At 38.7% G+C, this 22,145-nt stretch overlaps 1 protein-coding gene across 1 annotated transcript in view; it reads right to left on the bottom strand.

The window, feature by feature from the left end:
• mgat4c (mgat4 family member C) overlaps positions 1-18,855 on the bottom strand; it is a 147,840-nt gene extending 128,985 nt beyond the window's left edge. The window contains exons 1-4 of the transcript XR_002198210.1: positions 18,764-18,855; positions 18,018-18,462; positions 15,399-15,531; positions 14,520-14,903 (exon numbers count right to left, since the gene is read on the bottom strand). The gene's annotated coding sequence lies outside the window, so the exon portion shown is untranslated. Of the gene's footprint in view, positions 14,904-15,398; positions 15,532-18,017; positions 18,463-18,763 lie in introns of the transcript that reaches the window.
• Positions 18,856-22,145: the final 3,290 nt, after the last annotated feature.

Genomic DNA, 22,145 nt, shown 5'->3' with positions numbered 1-22,145 from the left:
TAATAATGAGAGGTAGCGCACCATTTCAGAAGAAGTTACTAGTTATTGCCCTTTCGAATAATGCGATATAAACGTTAATAGATTGTCTACAAGGGATATGTGATTAAAAAAAACATTAATAAGGCATGTAAAACCAGTTTATAAACAGTACAGGACAGTACAGGCTTATTATAAAATGTTAGCAAATGTTTAAATCTGTGAAACCTGCCTGAGACAGTCACATCCTAGTTCAGCTGGCCCGCACTGGATTCAAACCTGGGTCTGCCACATGAGAGGCTGTCTTTAAACACTACGCCATGGAGCTATACATTCACAGTGTCAGTATAGCGTCTCGGCATTAGATCATTTTGTCACACGTTAACATCACGCCAAGTTTTAATATTTCGCTAGACACGTTGTGTTAAATTTATTAACATTTCTTATTAAGTTTACCTCCACCACAAACAGCATCTATAAACTGTATGACTATTGCCACTGGCCATTTTAACAGCTAATTAGCCAGTACTAGGCTTACTAGTATCTACTAACTTACTACTTGGAATAGTCATAAGAATTGAGCAATTGCTAGTGAGACCGAAAATGAACATTACACTGCCAAAGCTATTTTATTTAATGCCACAACAATGTTAGTTTTTCTTTCATTCGTGAATGACATTGATACAATAACAATCAATATAGGTGACGCTAACTGACATTTTGGTCAAGTGAAAAGATGAGAGAATCATGGAAACCCCTACTCTTTTAAAGCCCAAGGGGTTGTGATCTAGCCTATATTACCTCAGAAAGCATAACGGATGCAAACTGAAATTTGAAATTTAAATAAACTTGCTTGCTAAACAGTTTAAGTTTACCACAATATAACTACTGACAGTTGTAGTCAGCTAAGTTTTTGTCTATCCGGAACAAATCCCAACGCATAATTTGTTTTGACTTTGAAGTGATCTGAACGTGGAAGCTCTTGTTCGGCAATCCACGTCTCTAACCACTATGCAGTCAGTCAGTCAGTCACTCAGTAAGAGACATTCACTCTTCTTGGCCAGCTCTGCTTACGCGGTCCAGGAAAAAATACATTATAAAATGCTTGTAAGTCTACAGATCAAAATGTCTTCTTAAGCATATAATGAAAGGTTTTCCCAAATCAAACTGATTCATGCATGTTGGTGACACAATGGGTGGAGAAAAGCCATTTACATGTTGAAAATGTGTAATTCAAAGCATTTTGGAGGTAGAAGACTAGTCAAACAAATAGTTTTTGGGGTGGTATTTTGTGTATCTCCACAGAGACCCACAAAATATTCTATTCTAACAGTTTTGTTTTTTTACAAAAAAGCCTAACAGAGGAGATGAAGTCAGAGCCTAAATAAGGTATTTTTCATAAATGTCCTTACATTAGTCATAATGTATATCATACTTGAATCTAACAAATTTAAAAGTTATTTTAAAACTAAATATGCCTTGATAAAATATGTTATTGATTATTCATCTGGCTGGTCTCAATAAGCGAACAGCTCATTGTTTTATACCATTATGTATCTATTGTATGGCAATATTGACACTGTGATGCAATAGTCCTGACATCAAAACCTAACAGGAAGAGCTTTGAGAAGAAACATAAGACAGTTCTTCCAATATCCGATTCCCTTTTAGACTGCTTTGTCTCAGAAGAGAAAATAATTGGATAGAAATAATTGTTACCCTGACAGATACTGCAAAAATGCTGTAGGGTTTCCTTGACTTTAATTACCTAGCCATGCAAATCTCATGCATGACTTGGCAATGCTACATCTCTTTCTTGTGAGGTGTAAACGTCAGTGACAAGAGAAATATATGAATCCTCTGACACGGTATTTAATAACTGACTACCTGCAAGAAAGCATAGCATGAGCTGGCTATATGAGGTTGCCTATTATAATGGCATACCATGTCAACGTAAAGCACATACAGTTCTTACATAATATCTGTAAGTGTTTGATTGTCCAGGTATTACAAAAAAAATACAAACTACATCAGAAGGCTCTTCAAAGTATTTCTCCATGAAAAATCTCACTTATTCCATTAACTCAAATCACATTGCTGACTCATCCTCGAGTTATATTTGTTGCCACAGCATACACTGCAGAAAAAGACACAGCTTCAAAAATAATATTTACTTATAGAGGGACAATCAGTGGTCTACATGCATGCCTATTTCTAATGACGATTATTTGCACAAACATTTACATTTGACCTTTCAGTAATTTTCAGACATTTCTATCTTCTGGTACAGCGACACCAACACAGACAGGCAGCTGCTTAGCATTTTCAAAAAAATAATAATAATAACAATAATATGTAAATAATAATAATACTGAATTACAATTACAATGTTATGAGTTACAACATTTTTCGAGTAATTTTTTTTTCTGCATATAGTGATTGTAAGGGATAAAATGCTTACATTCTTTATATTACCTTGGGGAAAACAGTACCAATGTAATATACAGAAAAGGCATTTATTCTGCTTGTACCATTGCTAGTAGCAAGCAGGAGAAATGTGTCTTCTGTATATTACGAATTTATGAAATTTCTCCATGGAATGTTAAAAACTTTCTTTTTCTGTATGTTATTAACTGATCAAATGAAATACATTTGCAAATTCACCAGTAAAAATCATGGTTTCAATTACATTGACATTCTTATAAGTTCATTTATACTGTAAACTTCATGTTTCCAGTTCTTCATATATCAGATTCCCTTTTACACTGCTTTGTCTGAGAAGAGAAAATAATTGGATAGAAAAAAAATTGGTTGTGATTTCATTCCCAATAAATTTGGTTGTGAATCTTTATTTTTTTATATATGTCTCTAAGGACCATATGTCTTTCTCTATGTAATGACCAGACTAACGACCCAGGTGTTCATTCTTACTGGTTTTTAAGCATGCTGGCTGGTAACACTCTTCCACTGCTTACAAAAGGCAACAAAACAACCACTGAAACACTCACTGTTTAACTCAGGAACCAAAAATAAACAGCCGTTTATGTAATTATGTAACTTGCAATTAGTTAAGCTCTTTTCTAGTGACATTCATTTAAAAGCCAAAAAAGTGAGTTTGCATACCTTCTTGTCAGAACACTGTACATTACAATAGAAACATTTGAATTGCAAAAGAAAACTAGGCTAAAATCTAGCCAAAACATATGTGGCTAGCAGAATCTGCCATTAGCAACTAACTGCAACAAACAGCAACTAGCTGGTTAAACATTCACAGTTCACGACATTCCCCAATAATTGCTGTACTTGCATCATCACTGCAAAATAAAATTAATGTTCGTCAAATGCCCCCAAAATGTCTTTGCAAAAACAAATCAATGCTAGCTATGGTGTCATGATTAGATGTCCTGAATACCTGTCCCAGAGAAATTGTCTGAAATAACACATTTTAATTCCCATTCAACAATGCCCTTCTAGACAATCAGAAACAAGTACTGAGATAATTTTTGTCATAATATGCTCTTTTAGTGCCAGCCATGCCCAAAAAATTGGGACATGAATCATGCAAGAATAAATTAAAGAAACAAGTCATGAATATTGTTTTGATCTGATGCCAAGCGAGTTGCACCATAGCATCAAGCTTGCTATGAGGGTTTTTGCATGGCCTTGTGGTATTCCCTAACAAGAGGCAATTTACAGGGTAATAAAATAGGCTAAACATATAATTGACTTATTGGAAATCTAAGAGCCAATTACAATTTAAACTTTTCACATTAACATGCAAAATCTTCTTAGATTATAATTATAATTTTTTAGGCATTTTTTCAAAACCCTGACATGTGTTGGTAATTCAGGTTGATGTTTGCAAATTGGTAGTTGAAATTGGCACATTTTTCATATTCCATTTAAAACTTCCTGTTTTCACATTCACTTAACATTTTCATTGGACATAATTCATAATTCTTCTAAACATGTATAATAATTTAGGCATTGTAATTTACTATGTAATTATTTATTTTGAAATTGCATGGATATTCTTGAGAAAAGAAAAGAAAAATGCATCCATACTACGTTCATCATATGTATAATTAGAGTTCATGACAGCAAAAGACATAAGCATTAAACTTGATGAAGCAGCAATTTTTTCTTCATATCCAGATCTGCTAACTATATTTTTTGGCACCTCCATAGTCCTATATCCCATTAATAAATTAGTGACTACAATCCACAGCTCCAATATCAGGTGCAACATTCATCCTATTTAGAATGTACTTTCCCATGTCCCTTGTACAAATGCTGACTAATGATGATTATGCTATCGCCTGTCTACTTACAGAGGGCTCTGTCTTGACAACCAAATGCACATTGTAGGTTTCTAATGCGTTATAACGCATAGTGTAAGAAATATTTGGGCTATTTTCCCTGAAGGTTATAATGGATAAAAAGTGTGGCAGTTGTTTAAAAGTGCTTCTGGCTTGGCAAGAACCTGGTTATAGTTTCTGGATGCTAGTATTTATCTCAAATATGCTTTCTACATCCCACCACAAGCAAATACAACTACAGCACTCAAAGAACTGTATGGGGAAATAAGCAAACAAGAAACAACTTGTAGCAGCAGGAAGGCTTAACACTAAGACCTCCAATTGCCTACGGGATTTCTACAAATGTACTATGCTAAATAATTATTCACAAAACTAAATACCAATTATCAAAAATGATAAATTAAGCAAATGTATTACACGTTACTGTTTTTCATCAATGCAATCGACAAATTACTTTTCTATATTTTCATGTAGCCAACTGTAAATAATTATTTGAAATTGTGTACATGTTGTTTACATCCTTTTTCAGTTGTTACTTGTACATGTCTACCTCGGGAACCTCATTGCTGCTGTTTCTGCATTTCAGTTGCACATACTAACTTGCACCTTCAATTTGCACATTTATATACTCACCTAAAGGATTATTAGGAACACCATACTAATACTGTGTTTGACCCCCTTTCGCCTTCAGAACTGCCTTAATTCTACGTGGCATTGATTCAACAAGGTGCTGAAAGCATTCTTTAGAAATGTTGGCCCATATTGATAGGATGGCATCTTGTAGTTGATGGAGATTTGTGGGATGCACATCCAGGGCACGAAGCTCCCGTTCCACCACATCCCAAAGTTGCTCTATTGGGTTGAGATCTGGTGACTGTGGGGGCCATTTCAGTACAGTGAACTCATTGTCATGTTCAAGAAACCAATTTGAAATGATTCGAGCTTTGCGAAATGGTGCATTATCCTGCTGGAAGTATCAGAGGATGGGTACATGGTGGTCATAAAGGGATGGACATGGTCAGAAACAATGCTCAGGTAGGCTGTGGCATTTAAACAATGCCCAATTGGCACTAAGGGGCCTAAAGTGTGCCAAGAAAACATCCCCCACACCATTACACCACCACCACCAGCCTGCACAGTGGTAAAAAGGCATGATAGATCCATTTTCTCATTCTGTTTACGCCAGATTCTGACTCTACCATCTGAATGTCTCAACAGAAATCGAGACTCATCAGACCAGGCAACATTCTTCCAGTCTTCAACTGTCCAATTTTGGTGAGCTTGTGCAAATTGTAGCCTCTTTTTCCTATTTGTAGTGGAGATGATTGGTACCAGGTGGGGTCTTCTGCTGTTGTAGCCCAACCGCCTCAAGGTTGTGAGTGTTGTGGCTTCGCTCAAAATTGCTTAAATCACCTTTCTTTCCCATTCTGACATTCAGTTTGGAGTTCAGGAGATTGTCTTGACCAGGACCACACCCCTAAATGCATTGAAGCAACCGCCATGTGATTGGTTGATTAGATAATTGCATTAATGAGAAATTGAACAGGTGTTCCTAATAATCCTTTAGGTGAGTGTATATTATATATATACAGGTACTTTGTCGAGAGTGCGTTGCAATTGTTGCCACAACACAAGGCAACACAACCAATTTGTTCAATCATTTAAGGCGACACCACAAATCTTTGTATGGTGAGTGCAAATCATCTCAAAGCCGTCCAAAGCAAAAATCTAGTATTACACCAGTTTGCCAGTATTACACCATACGAGAAAGGTTCCAATGGCAGAGAGAAATCACAGATTCAATAACATTTCACATCACTAAAGACATGGTACCAATTAACATGGTTACCAAAGAGGGTTTTAAAAACATGATCCGGTTGCTCGACAAGCGGTATGTAATGCCATCACGCAACTATTTTTCTAAAATTTCTCGAAATGCAAGGCACAAGTTGAAACTGAGCTGTCAGAAGTGGAATATTATACAGCAACAACAGACTTGTGGTCCAGCCGGACAACGGAGCCCTACTTAAGTCTGACCGTACACTTTATTAATGAGGACGTCAACCTGAAAAGACGCGGTTTACAAACTGCATTTTTCACAGAGGAACATACAAGTGAAAACATCGCAACAGGGATGAGAGAAGCTTTAGCTGACTCTATAACAACAGACAATGCCACGAACATGGTGAAGGCTGCCGCCAGATTGCAGTGCTTTGGCCACAGACTGCATCTTGCAGTTGGAAAACTATGCCCAATTGCGTGTTCTATTTTACTACTTTTGCTAATGCTATACTATTACTGTTTCATATTATTACCTAGGAACCTGTACTGAAATATAAAAATGTTCATAAGTTTCATACATTTTTATTGTAGAGGATAGGGCTGGGGAAGAATGAGGACACAGACTGTCAGGTTGATAGCCAAAGCTCTGAATGCCAGGGCTGATATCCTATGGCATTAATGTTTCATATCTAATGTTTCTGCTATCTTTTTTATGTCTAAATGTTGCATTTGTTTACAATAACAAACAATGGAATTAAATGCCTCTACATTTTGGGTTATCATTAAGTAAAATAGTTAGTGCTAAACTCATGAGAAATAAGTTATATGAGACCTATTTATTTTAGGTTGTTTAAACAAACAAAGCATGCTGAGACTCTACATTTTATCTGTAAATAACTAATTGTGTAATCATTTGCAAAACAGTTTTATGTGCAATTTATTTTTATAAATCATTTATTAAGGTAAATATATTAAATATGTATAATAATAAGTACTTTATTTTGTCTTAGTTTTTTCCCTTAGAAAATGCAGTGAAAAGGGATGGACGCATTGACCGTACTGCAGGTGTCTGCAAGAAGCAGGTGGGTCACATCTCTCACCGCTGGAAGGCCAGAAGTGCTCTTGAAAGAGCCCAGAAGGAACTTAATCTACCTTCACATTCCCTCATATCAGAATGCAAAACAAGATGGGTTCCAGACAGAAGATAATCAGCAGGATACTAGAGCAGCATAATGGCTATAACTCAGGTCCTGTCTGAGGACAGGAAGACACAGCATCTAATTCTAACCTGGCAAGAAATGGATGTCCTGGAATCTGTCTGTAAGTCACTGGGCCCACTGCTGGACTTCACAGATGCACTCTCAGGAGAATACTATGTTAGTGTCTCATATGTGAAGCCAGTTCTTCACCTCTTCAACACTTCAATGCTGCTAATTCAAGAGGGAGACACACACTTGACCAAGACCTTGAAAACTGAGATGTTGCACTACATCAACAAGAAATATAGAGATGAAGCTACTCAGGAGCTGCTAGATGCGGCTTCTTGTTTGGACCCCTGGTTCAAGATGGACTTCATCAGTGAAAATAACAAGCTCCAAGTCAAAGAAAGAGAGTCATCAGAAACGATGGAATGCCAGGAGGAGAAGTCAAGCAGCAACACTGAAGCCTGGAGTTGCTGATACGTCCCAGGCAAAGAAAGCCAAGATGTCCTTGGAAGGTTTCTTTAAACAGAGTGGAGCTGCAGCAAAGGGTGATTCCTCTGACCCACAAGGATGCTGTGGAAGCAGAACCAAACAACTACCTGCTAACACCTTCCATAGACAAAGAGGAAGATCCACTTGCATGGAGGAAAACACAATAAGCTTTCCACATCTCACCAAGCTCGCCTGCAAGTATCTATTCATTCCCACTACAAGTTCCCCCTCTGAGAGGCTATTCAGTATTGTCACAACATTGTCACTTGCCAACGGTCATATCTCAGGCCTGTAATGGTGAATAGACTGGTATTCTTGGCCAAAAACCTTCAAGTTTGAGTAAGCAATGTATACATGCTTAAAGTCAAGTTATTATATCTGAGAATTTAGATTTACTATATTATTCAACGGTTGTTAGAAATACATTTATTTATTTTACTAGGTACTGGTTTGGAAAGAAACCAGATTGTATACAGTTGAAAAGTTTAATTTAATCAGCATTTGTCTTGCCATGATGTTCAACACTATTTTCCTTTCGCACTGTTGCTAAGAAAAACAAAAGTTTGTGAAAGTTTGTGAAATGATATTTGTTATTCCTGTTAAGTTCATTGGTATTTATTAGTTAGGTTTTGCTTTTATTATTACAAGTAATTTTCTTTATAAACACTGTATTTTGTTTTTGTAAACCACTCAGGATTGGTATATAGCAGCTCTTTTTCATTTTTCAAATGGTTTAAAGATATATGTTTCTATTTTCAAAATTTAATTTGTAATGTAATAAAATGTTAAATGACTTTTTGATTAGATTTTGTCATTCACATTAATTCCCTACTGTTATAATGAAACTTTCTCATTAGAGAATGTTCTGTTTTAACCTGGTTGGAGTACTGAGATAAAACCTCCTGTAATCTCCTGGATCCCTTATACACACCACACCTCTTCATTCACAAATGAGCCCCTTCATTTTAGGGAAAGCAACATGCATTATTAATATCATAACATGTTAGCTCATTGAGTTTAGCCTGAATTGATAGAAGAGTATTACATGAATACAATAGAACCATGGTGAATTAAACAGTGTACTAATTCATATAATAAATTAAACTACCCAAAATAAGTCAAAGGGTAAAAAGTAATTCAGTTTCATTTATTTATAAATTTTTTCCCATGAAGATGCAGTTCCCCACAAAATCATCCCAATCATTCTAGAATAATTAATTATTCTCAATTAGAGCTTTTCAAGACATCCTGTATTTTTTCATATCGCAATATATATATCACAGAAAAACAAAATATCGCAATGACAGTTTTTTCCAATATCGTGCAACCCTACATGGGACTAAAGTGAAATGATGAAGAATGATGAGGGTAGAACATTTTATATAATCTGAACTCGGTGAGCAAGTCAGACACAACTAAGATACAATTTATAGCGTTTAGTTCACAATGGCAAACCAAAGCTGACGATTCAACGCCCTGACAGCATTGCAGGTGCTGCAAAGTTGAGTCAGATATCAACATCTCGGATGCCGGGTCTTCATCAGATTCTGATAATGAGCCGCCACCTCCAACACCTCAGCCTTGTCACCAAAAAAAGAAAAATAATTAACCAACAGTAACCACAAATGCCCCTGCGAGACACTACTGTACTAATCGAATTAAAATGTTTACATTTTGTAATTCATGTATGCCATGGTGTGATAAGCAAGGAGACCAGGCGCAGGTGGTTTACTAAGCTGAAAAGCGTAATGTGTAATACAATGGAAGCCGAAGCAGCTAGAACTGATACAAAGCAACAAGCGCACTTGGCGAGAATAAAAACTAACCGGCTGCTACTGTAGAAACCAGAAAAATGGCCAGCAACAGGGAGCAAAGTAGTTGAGTTTCCTCGGAGGGAGGCCATCACGGCAGGCACCCTGAAAGTGTAGGCTATTGAAAATCATGCTTAAATCATCCTTCTACTCTGCTAATCAAATTTTCTAATAAAATTCATTGAATAATACACTGCAATGTCTTTACTTGGAGAGGCTACATATCCTTGGATCTATCAGTTTTATTTTTACGAATATGTGTTATTCATTCTTTGAAATGTATAGTGTTTATAGTGTACAGCTATTCATGCATAGGTCCTTTGATCATTGCAAATTGTACAATAATGTCTCTTACTTTACCTTGTGCATCATCAAAATCAAATCAAATTGAGATAAATTCTAATGGATTTATCTTTGAATAATTTAATAATTTACCACTCATCTCCACTGTCATTTTATTTTTGTTCATATTTGGGGCCTAATAAACAAATGAAAAAAACTACATTTATTTTCACATGATCAGACCTTCAATACAAATACATTCTTGTATTTTTTCACTTAACCATTGCTGGATGATGATGCTGTGGAGGAGAATGGGTATGCTAATAGGGCCAATTCGTATGCTAATGACGGGGTTCGGCTCTGGCTGATACTGTTGGTCTGAAAGGCCGGGCAGTTCTAGTGTTAAATCTGTTTCACCAGCTACTAGCAATACAACTCCTGTGCCACTAGGGGCGCTAAACTCTGGACCACCTTTATTCTACCACAAAAGTGCATACAAGGCCCTCCGTCCCCTGTCCTCTGTTCAAGAAATGGAACCATGACTCTGTCCCCCTGCTACCTGTCTACAAACTCAAACAGGACATACCAGCGAGGCACACAGTAAAGAGGTTGTCCACTGAAGCTGATGAGATATTACAAGACTCTTTTGCTGATACAGATTGGGAATATGTTTCAGGGTTCAATCGAAAGCATTGAGTGGTTTTCCAGTCAAGTGCCTAGATGACGTTCTCCCAACAGGTGCCGCACAAACAACCCAAGACCGGGGATCGTAGATAGTATCTGTGCAGAACTAACAGCCAGAACTACTGGCTTCAAAGAAAGGAACACAGACTCAGACAAGTAATCCAATGAGGTCTGATGAGCCATCCAGCAGAGAAAAGGACAACACAGGGGGAAGGTGAAGTCCTATTCCAAAAGTTCCAAAGTTCATCGGATGTGGCAAGACCATGCAGACAATGATAGATTACAAGGTGAGAGACGCCCAGCAATGCAGACAAACTAAACACCTTCTCAATTCGAGGAAAGCAACACAGAAAGCCACGCTCAAGTGCACTTACTGTCCCGGGTGACCGCACTCTCCGTGGACTATGGAGAGAAGTACCTATGTGAGAGCACTGTTGATACATGGAGCAGCATTCAACAACCAAGGTCATCATCAAGCTCGGTTTACTTGAACAGAACACCTCCCACAGCATCTCCGAACAGCAGTGAGGCGGCATACTTGGATGGCAGTAGACCTGACCACTGACGGAGATGAGAGCGACTACGGAGACAGCAGTAGACCTGACTATCGACGGCGCTGAGACGGCCTACAGGGAGAGCGGTAGGGTTGATCAGCGTCAGTGGAAGGAGGTAGACCTGATCACTGACGGAGATGAGACGGCCTACAGGGAGAGCGGTAAGGTTGATCAGCGTCAGTGATGAGATGGTCTACATGGAAGGAGGTAAGACCTGATCACTGACGGAGATGAGACGGCCTACAGGGAGAGCGGTAAGGTTGATCAGCGTCAGTGATGAGATGGTCTACATGGAAGGAGGTAAGACCTGATCACTGACGGAGATGAGACGGCCTACAGGGAGAGCGGTAAGGTTGATCAGCGTCAGTGGAAGGAGGTAAGACCTGATCACTGACGGAGATGAGACGGCCTACAGGGAAGAGGTCAGCGACCCGGCAGTGTTGTGCTATCCTGCACTGACCCTGTGCACACTTATGGACTCCTCACACATACACACCTCACTGACACACAAGACCCCAATGTACACACATGCTCACCGACGTCACACACACACACACACACACACACACACACACACACACACACAATTCCAGATTCGCTGCAGCTACATGACCTATTTAATATTTTGTATACATTTTATACTTCCTTTACTTGGTTCTCTGCATGTTCTACAGTGTCAGGTATATATGTATATCCCATTCCCATGCATTTAAACTTCAATTCACGTGTTTAATCTTAATTTTTCGATGATTGTATTTTTTGGAATCTTATTTACTTCCAGTTGCAGTGTTGGGAATGGGCTTGTGAGTACGGTATATCTGGCACATGTGACAAATATAAAATGCACTTGATTCAAATTGCTGAGGATAGGTAGATGTGAATTCAGGCAGATGTTTTATATATGAGTGAGACATGAGAAGGCAACAATCATGATGCCTGCCTTAGGGTCTGTCACAACAAACCTCTGTGCCCTTCAGCTGATGATCAAAGCATCCATTGAAGTGTCATAAGACGCTTAATAAATCAGGTACTTCAACTACCCCCCTCCAACACAGACACACGCACACATGCAAACACAACACCCCATACTTCACAAACACTCACCACCCTAAACAAACACATGAAGAGTTTTGGTCTTTGTTCTTTGTCTCTAATGTCACTGATTCAGATTTCATGGAGGAATCTGTGTCTTCTCCTCTTTGATTCCTTTAGCACTTTCATGCGGCTGACAAGTAGCACATTACCCCCATTATCGTCTCCACGATCCTCACCGCTCGGCAGACACCTACTGTAGCCTGGCTCCTGAAATATCCCTCTCTGTGAAAACATGAAGTGTAATTGCACCCTCTGCCATTGTCTCGGCAGTATGGAGATCCATTATACAATCCATAGCACCTCTTCATTGTGTGCTGCTGTTTGTGAAGGCTATGCTGAGAATTATTCAGGCCACAGTGCGGACGTTTCACTATAGCTGCGTCCAAATTGGCAGTCTGTTCCCTAAGCAGTGCACCAGGTTCGACCAGAGCCCTTTGGTGAAGAGGGTGCCATTCAGGACACAGTCAAGTTGGTGGCAAACTAGAAGAAAGGTTTTCACCGTCTCTGAACCTTTACATAGAGCGGGTGCTATGGAGCATTCTCAACACACTACAGCCCTTTCATGTACTGTATCTGTCGATACACCGCAGAAGACGGCGCGACATAAGGCATCATTGCTAACACTCAACTTTTTGTAAAAAAAAAAATAAAGATGAATAAAAGCATAAGATTACAATTCATACAAACTGGATGTGACACGGGTGGTGTTGTACTGGGCTCTTTTGCTCTTTAGGGATGGAAGTCATTGTTGTTCCTGCAAACCCCTCCAGACAAAACTGATAGATGTGAGCAACAGTTAATGGGTAAATAATTCTACCCTTACATCCCATTTGAAATTAAAAAGTTATTGAATAGCCCAACATTGTTCAAATAATATACAGAAAATGTTTATTATAGCAGGTTTATTTTCTAGGTAATTCCACAGTGCATTCATTTATTTGCATGATGGGAATCATGAATTAATTACAAAACCAATCATCTTAGACAATGTGATGGTTCGTGAGGTAAAGATTGAGCATTGTTTAAAGCGGTCTAGCTATAGCAGCTGCAAAAGACTGTATGTGTTAACTGAAAATGGGCAGAATATCTAATTATTACAGCATTTAGCAGTGCCAGACTACACAGGCACATTGTCTCTCCTTGATTACATATGTACTTAGATAAACATTGCATTGCAATGTCAGCATGAGAGCGTGGTAGGTAGCTGACAGTGAAATGTCGAAATGGACAACGTGAAATGACTGGTTGGCGAATGCAACCCGCACAACTGAATGACTGGAGATGCTATTAGATAAAGAGTGAATCACTTAAAATGAGTGAGTGCTTGACATTTTTTTGACAAATGTGTTTAGCTTCTCTTCTTCCAGGGCCCCCCCATGACATCAGCTATGCCAAGCGGGGAAAAATAACCCATCCGTGACTCACAGCACATTAAATTATAACGATGGTAAAAGCACAGAAGCTTCAGAACATGACCTTTTCCTCATGACAATAGCAATCAGATCAATTCCGAACTGCCTTTCGATAAATATGGCGCTAGACACTTCTACATGATCGGATGATCAGATATAGAGACATACTGTGCAGATTTTCTAACAGCAACATAATGAGAATATATGGCAACCACGTTAGTAATGTAGTTTTCAGCTCAATTCTTTGAAGACAGATTTTGAAGTATGATCTACATGACCTTGGAAAAAAATAGTACAACTACAGAATATTTCTATCAGCCCAAAATGTTTTTCCCAGTTTTTCCCTGAGAATACCAATGATTTTGCACAACCTTTTTAGTTTGATTGAGCGAAAAACATTTATCTTTTTTTGTGTGAAAATCTCAGGCTGAATGAGCGGTAGACTAGAAACAATCCACCTGTGCCGCAATTCTTCATATACTTCATCCTAATTCCCTGATGCTGGCAGTTTGGCAACTATGAGCCCTCCTATCACATTCACTGTGGATTAAAAAATTGGCATCTAATTATCATTCTGTCCATTTGAATGTCTTGGACTGGCCTGCTGTTAATTGCCTGACAGAAGATATCAACAAACATCTGTTTGATGTCAAATTGCAGAAGAAAATATACTTTATGGGAAGATAAACACTTGACTATGGAATGTCTCCAACACTTCAGCAGCTCTCAGATAATTGCTTCTATCTGTTCTACATGAATAGATGTAGCGGCATTTGACTCATACATTGTTACACCCTGTGGCACATAACTTTTGAGACAATACAATACACGAGGCCAACAAGTTGAAAATAAGATATACAAGCAAAAAGATGGGCTTGAATTGAAAGGTTTATTCAAAAGCACAACCTTTCAAAGGAAAATACCATGTGTGTCAGTAACTGCAGAGTGGAATAAAATTGTTACCTTTATGAAAAGCCCCATTACATGAAAAGGTGTTCAATTTAAAACCCTGCATCTAGTGATGCAGCTTTGTCCAGCTTCACACACCATCAATAAAACATTTTTAAAGGGATGAAGACTCAAATCTTAAGTCTTGAGTAAGCCCTTCATGCGACAAAGGCTCAGGCCTTAATAAAAGAGTAAGAATACATACAACTCGCCTATTTAAGTCCTCCTTTTATGTACATGAAATGTAAGCCTGGAATCTCTTAGTGAACCAGCCTCCAGTTGATTGCCACACTGCACCATCAGAGCAGCATCTCTGGTTCCACAGAGACAAGAGCTGAATTCCTGCCTGGATCCAAAGTAGATAAATTCCAATGATATGGTCATGAAAAAACATCAGTTCCAATAAGGTGGCAAAGTGCACAGGACAAGATAAACACAACATGACAGTTGACATGTGAAGGCTAGCAAACTCTGCTCAATGGGTTGCCTTTAAGACGAGTACGGTAGTGCATTGTGAGTATATAGATAACATCAGTTAGAAAATGTAAAATGTCAATATTTTTATAAATCCTAAAACATGAAAAAAAGTGTGTTTTAGGTAACCAGATTGTGAATACAACTACAGTATGTTACTACATCTTTGACCACACCGCTGTGTTACATTGATGAAAAAAAAAACGAATCTTCTTTCGCCCCAAAATAATCCCATATTTTACGCAGAACAGCCCTAAAGGAACTGGTCAAATGAAGTGAACTAAATAGGAAACAAAGTGCCACGTGGGACTGCACAGGGCGCAGACTTGCTTTCCGCTGCTAATCTTGCCATTGGTGCTTCACTTACTGTAGTAATCCCGCTTAGCATGACAGAGTCCACACAGATAGTCTATTCACTGATGCACTCAGCCCGTCAGCATCCGGCTCTAAGGCTCTTCAGTGTCCCAAAACGGGCTGGCACATTTACTCTGTAACTGTCCCTGTAATAGACAGTTATGGATAAAGACTGTTATTAAAGTAACCGTTATGTTTATTTATTTCATCTTCCTTCTGTTGGCGAGACCGAACAGCTGACTCAAGATGGAATGGCCAGGCATTTGTGGGGCTGAGTCCGTTCCACTGTAACATTCCTTCAATGAGGGAAGAGTCTAGCTCCTGATTATACTCTCTGACCCCAGCAAACTGATCTTAAAGTGCCTGCGCATGGGTCTCAGATTGTGTGTTTGCCTCTCAGATGCTAGGATTGCCTCAGAGATGGTATATTCGTGCACAACCTGTAGAAGCTACTACGAAGTTGTAACTACAATTGGATAACGAAATTCAGGATAACATAGCCATAGTCCCAAATGTTCACATATGCCTTGTGTAGCACACTACTTTTGAAGTCATGTACCACTGGAAACACTCATTTGTGTGTAACAGCACAGAAAGAAGTGGCGCACCAGACCAATTTTTACTGTCACAAATAATCTTCATTTGACAATGATTATGCCTCACATTCTCACATCCTTACTGTCACAGTGAGCTTGATGGCTTTCACACAAACACTGCAAAGCTGACTAGATATTCATTGGCCCCACTGACCTTATCCCCAACGGATAATCACAGTGGCAAGTCATCGGAAAGTTACATTATAAGGAAACTGCTCTAGACAATTACTTGTGGCATTTGTCTAACCTTTAACAAAAAGAAACGAAGAAAGTGGACATGCTCCCTGCCTAGTTCAGCTAGATGGCTGCTCATTGACTCACATGATGTTCAAGGTCTGTGGAAACTGAGAGACAGTGAGTAATTAAGAATACTGAACAAAACATCAGTCCAGTTATATTTGTTTGGAAAAACAAGGGTAACATGAAATGTGCTGAAACGAAAACAGTATTTGTTATGTTTTTAACTGTACTATACATGTACTGTAATGTGAGTAGACATTCTGTTAATCAGTGGTTTTTAACTTGGTGGAATACTTAGCCTATCCACAGGGGTTGCTTGGGAAGACTCAACATAGACCTAATGAAATACACATGAGGCGTTTCTGAGTAGCTAGTCGCAGACCATGCAAAATGCAAAAGTATTTTTTATATACATTCTTACTTAACCAGAGTGAGACAAAATCACAAATACCATTTTAATGTCTCTGCGTACAGTGTAGAGAAAGGTGAAGGTAGTGTATTGTTAGCTTCATGTATTGTTAGCAATAGCTGGAAGTCCTCTCCGGTATCTGCCGTACTAGCCAATTCTAATTGAAAGTAAGGAAATTAAGATTCAAACTCAAAAGTGGGGTGGTTAGTAATGCATGGAAAGAATCTTGTGGATAGAATCAGTAATATTAACAGGTGTATTAATTATGTATTTCTACATATAGTAAAGCTTTGTGAGACTCAATTATAACCAAACAGCTTTAGAGTATTTAGATGGTCTGTATCCCTGCTTTTTAGAGGAACAGGAGACTTCCAGCAATTTTGCAAACGCTTACAATATGCCTTCAACAACAACATAGAATCCATGGATTTCGTCTGACTAGGTGAGTAGGAAATTATCTAAAAGTGTCTCTTTGATAATCCCAGGCTAATCAAAACTTGTGGTAGAAATTGTGGTACTGCTGTATTGAATGTATTAAATGATCTGTTATTTTCAATTAATGAACCTTCCTGTATGTCTGAGTAACAAAATGTCACAACGGGTTTCGTCATGAAGCATCCCTCACAGTGACCCCCTTATAATGAGCCAGAAAACAGAAACCAGAGCTGCTGCTGTTCTGTAATGAGTAGCTGTTTGGCCACAAGCCCTTAGATGAGCCATGTGGGTGTCACTCTCACTACAGGACACGAACTGAATTACGAAAACCTATGCCTGTGCTCATGAACTAATATGACAACCAGAGCGACGGACAGATTGTTTTTTTGTGATGTTTGAACGTGTGTCTTGCACATAAAATGTCCAGGCGAAGAACAGAGGGGCTGTTTTGGTCATCTGTCCTAAGCTGAAAAACAGCAATATATAACAACGTTAGTTAATTGTCCCTCCAACAAGACGTCGAAGTTTTAGATTCTTAGACTTTTAGTTTCAGATTTAAAGAAAAGTACTCCCAATACAGTACTTTTACATTATTGGTGTAACATTGTTACAGGTTGTTTCTTGTAATGTAACTGTAAAACGTCGTATTTTAGGCTACTAAAGTTCTGCCGGTTCTTTTATGTAGCCTAGGCTATACATACGGAAAGCCTTAGAACCAGGCATATGAAGCCAAGACTGTGGCTGTATTCGTTTACTATATATTATGTTTAAATCCTAATACTAAATTATTTAATACTTTCTTTGCGTTTATCAACTGCCTGGCTACAGAATCTACTATATTGGTTTCAGATCCGCCGCGAATGCGCGCACTCCGTTCACTGCCAGTGTATAAAACATAGTGGCAACATATATCAGACAGCTATCAATAATAAACATGTAATGTGTTACTCACCTAATAACATAATGTTGCCAATCGCCGTTTCACCCTGCGGAGAATGCTGTCATGCTTCACTTCTCTGGAAAGCCCAGTATGGTAACAGTCGACTGCTCTACTGTAGCTGCAGAATAACTCTGCTCCAGTCTTCTTTAGCTCGAGAGATAGCCACGAAGAACCGGACACCCGCGTGGATTCTCAGCCGCCGTAAGTGCGCTGACCAACCTGCCCCAAGTGTCTGAAGGTGCTCCACTAAGTAAGGGTTTCCGCAAATATACGAAATATGAAATATAAACACTACACAACCATCGTGGAAGGAAGTCCTGCGTACTGTCTTGCTAACCTCCTTTCTATACTGCGAGGAGACTGAAGGCGGCGCGTGGACCACTGACGCTTCGCGCGCTTCGACCGGAGAATGTGGTAGCAATCTACTCTCTGATCTGATCTTGTAACCTCACCGATCCTGTAAACACACATTTTATACAAACCCCATGTGTAGATCAATTCAGTGACAATGAGGATATATTTAAACATACAACGCTTGCCTGATGCATCCGGCTATTACTTATTTTCTAAAACATCTGCATTCATTTATAATTAATACGTAATGTTAAGAATTAATTAATTAATTAATGCATTTGCGTCAATGTATTAACCTTTGTGTGAGAAAAACAACTAGCATGCCAACATTGAATATTGTTTGACTAGTTGCCTGATTTTTGAACAACAATGTGACTGCATAATTGAGGAGTTGAATAGTCCACCTGTTTGTGTTTAAGATCAGTTTGTTCTCTGTTCTAGGACCCAGCTCTTCAATGTTCTGCTAGGGGACCCTCAGACATTTCACAATTTTGTTACAGCCATTAACAGGCACATCTGATTCTCTTTTCAAGGACTTGATGATTAGCTGACAAGTCTAATCAGGTGTGCTTGCTCTGGAAAGGATCAAACACATGAACGGCTGGGGATCCTTGAATAGAGGGTTGAATACCTCTGTGCAACCACCAACAAGAAGTGATGTAATCTGTAGGCATTGAGGATCTTGGAAAGTCAGGTGGTAGATATGTTTGATGCAAGCTCATGGTTGATTTGGAATGTCGGTAATGAAAGATATTGAATGCCTGCCACCTGGACTGAGTTGCTTCCTGTGCTTTTTTGTGTTTCTTTTACCAGTACAAGCAGTGTGTAATATTAGGTGAGACGATGGCTGATCTGATTTCAATGTTGTTGCTAAGCCATGTCTTATTAAATGTTTGAAACTGTCCTTTCCGGTTTGGTCTGCACACTCTTCCGGCTTGAACAAGGAACTTATGGAGCCGGTCACATTTTCTATAGTCCCATGTATAGAGGGTGGCTATGCCTCCTCTGAATAATTTCTCTTTCATTTTTCACTTGAAATAGATTTTTTCTGCAATTTACAGCCACAATGCCTAAATCTAGTCGTTCCAGAGGGGTGTCATTCTGACTGTTGTAAATCACACATGTTAATCTTGCAACCACCTTGGATATTACATCCACATTACAACACTGTGCATGGCATCATAATTAAGACACAAATATCATGATATTATCATAAGATGCTAGATAACGAACTAATTATTTTTATGGTAACCTAAATATGCTTATCTCTATCTCTGCTAAAATCTGGGTTAAAGACTGAAAGGAATGTGAATCTTTGAGCACATTTAGTAATTGCTTGATTTTCTAAAGTCTAGCAATAGGCATGCCAGCTTAGATAGTTAGACAAGCTACTCTAACTTGATTGAAAGCCTGAAATGGCTTGGTAGAAAGTCCTATCAGTCCCAAGACCCCAAGGAAAATGTACTTTCCATTTATGTGACTTTCATTTATCTGCATCTCTACAGTAGCTCTTGAATAAAACCTCCCAAAAGATTTTTTTTTTTCCAGGAAAACCAGGGCTACAATATTCTATTCAGAGAAAATTTTTACACATGTTGTGCAAGAATCAACTTTCTAATGGACCATATTTTCTTAGCACAAAACATTAATACACAAGGTTTAGTAAAGAGTCTCATTTGTCTGACAAAAACAGCCCTAGCTCAGCATCTATAAGAATAACAGTTGGTACAAACAAATTTAGGTTTACACGCTTTTTAAAATGGTCTGTTCCGGCCTCTTCTATCAGAGCTATATTTAGTATCCTAGTCTCAGAAGGCTCCAGGTTCAATCCCAGATATTTTTAACCATGTTTTTTTTTGTCAAACTATGAAATTGCTATAATATGAGCTGATCTACTCTATATATATATTCTACATACACTACCATTCAAAAATGTGGGGTCACTTAGTAAGGTCGTTATTTTTAATGAAAACATAAAATTAGTTTGAATTGCAAATGAAGCAAAATGTATAGGAAATATAATAATTGACAAGGTTAGAAATAATATTTGTGTCCTTTAAACTTTGCTTTCATCAAAGAATCCTCCATTTGTAGCAATTATAGCCTAGCAGACCTTTAGTGTTCTAGTTGTCAATTTGGTGAGGAAATCTGAAGAAATGTCACACCATGCTTCCTGAAGAACCTCCCATAAGTTGGGTTGGCTTGATGGCCACTTACGTATCATACGATCAAGCTGCCTCCACAACAGCTCAATAGGGTTGAAATCCGGGGACTGCGCTGACCACTCCATTATAGACAGAATACCAGCTAACTGCTTCTTTCCTAAACAGTTCTTGCACTGTCTGGAGATATGTTTTGGGTCATTTACCTGTTGTAGGAGGACATTGGTTCCAATCAAACGCAATCCACAGGGTATGGCATGGTGTTGAAAAATGTAGTGACAGCCTTCCTTCTTCAAGACCCTGTTAACCCAGTACAAATCTCTCACTTCACAATGACCAAATCTTTTCACCTTTTCATTTGGTCTGCATCTCACAAATGTTCTTCTTTGTGATCCAAACACCTCCAATAAGATTTGTCTGTCCATAACACTTTTTTACAACCTTTCGCTGTTCAGTGTCTGTGTTATTTTTCCCCATCTTAATAATTTCTTTTTATTTGCCAGTCTGAGATATGGCTTCAACTTTGCAACTCTGCCTAGAAGGCCATCATCCCAGAGTCACCTCTTCACTGTTGACGTTGAGACTGGTGTTTTGTGGGTACTATTTAATGAAGATACCTGTGAGGCGTCTGTTTCTCAAACTAGACACTAATGTATTTGTCCTCTTGCTCAGTTGTGCACCGGGGCCTCCCACTCTTCATTCTATTCTGGTTAGAGGCAGTTCACGCTGTTCTGTGAAGGGAGTAGTACAAAGCATTGTATGAGATATTCAGTTTCTTGGTAATTTCTGACATGGAATAGCCTTCATTTTCATATACCATTAAAAACAGCCGTTTCCAGCTACAGCAGTCATTTATAATATTAACAATGTGTACACTGTATATCAATTTAATGTTATTTTAAATTAATGGACAAAAGATTTGGTTTTGTTTTAAAAACAAAGAAGGTGAACCCAAACTTTGATATTATTTGTGAACACAACAGAATTCTTCACTTTCAACCTGTTGTTATTGAAAAGGGGTGTGAATATTTCTGGCCTCAACTGCATTCATGTGAAAAGCTTCACCTTTACTTCAATGTTTGCATGAACTAAACATGTATATTTTTAGACATTGCTGCCCTGTATAAACAGAAACTATGTATTCTTTCTAAGTAGGCACCAGGTTTCAGCCGCTGTGCAATGCCCACATCTGTATGAGCATCCTTTTGAGGAAGACCTGGACAATATGCTCTAAAGATGTCACAGATGGCAACAAAGTCAAGGGCAGAACAGAAACAGATGCTCAGAATATAGATTGTTGATGTGTGGTGCACTTCATCACTAGGAGACCAGTCACTTAATCACTGGGGGGGTCAGTCACTTCATCACTAGGGGACCAGTCACTTAATCACTGGGGGGGTCAGTCACTTCATCACTGTGGGGCCAGTCACTTAATCACTGGGGGGGTCAGTCACTTCATCACTAGGGGACCAGTCACTTAATCACTGGGGGGGTCAGTCACTTCATCACTGGGGGGCCAGTCACTTAATCACTGGGGTGCCAGTCCCTTCATCACTGTGGGGCCAGTCACTTCATCACTGGGGGGCCAGTCACTTCATCACTGCGGGACCAGTCACTTAATCAC

This window comes from Esox lucius, chromosome 19 (genome assembly GCF_011004845.1).
Source record: "Esox lucius isolate fEsoLuc1 chromosome 19, fEsoLuc1.pri, whole genome shotgun sequence".
In the NCBI taxonomy this organism is placed as follows: domain Eukaryota; kingdom Metazoa; phylum Chordata; class Actinopteri; order Esociformes; family Esocidae; genus Esox; species Esox lucius.
This window is presented reverse-complemented; position numbering and strand designations above follow the sequence as displayed.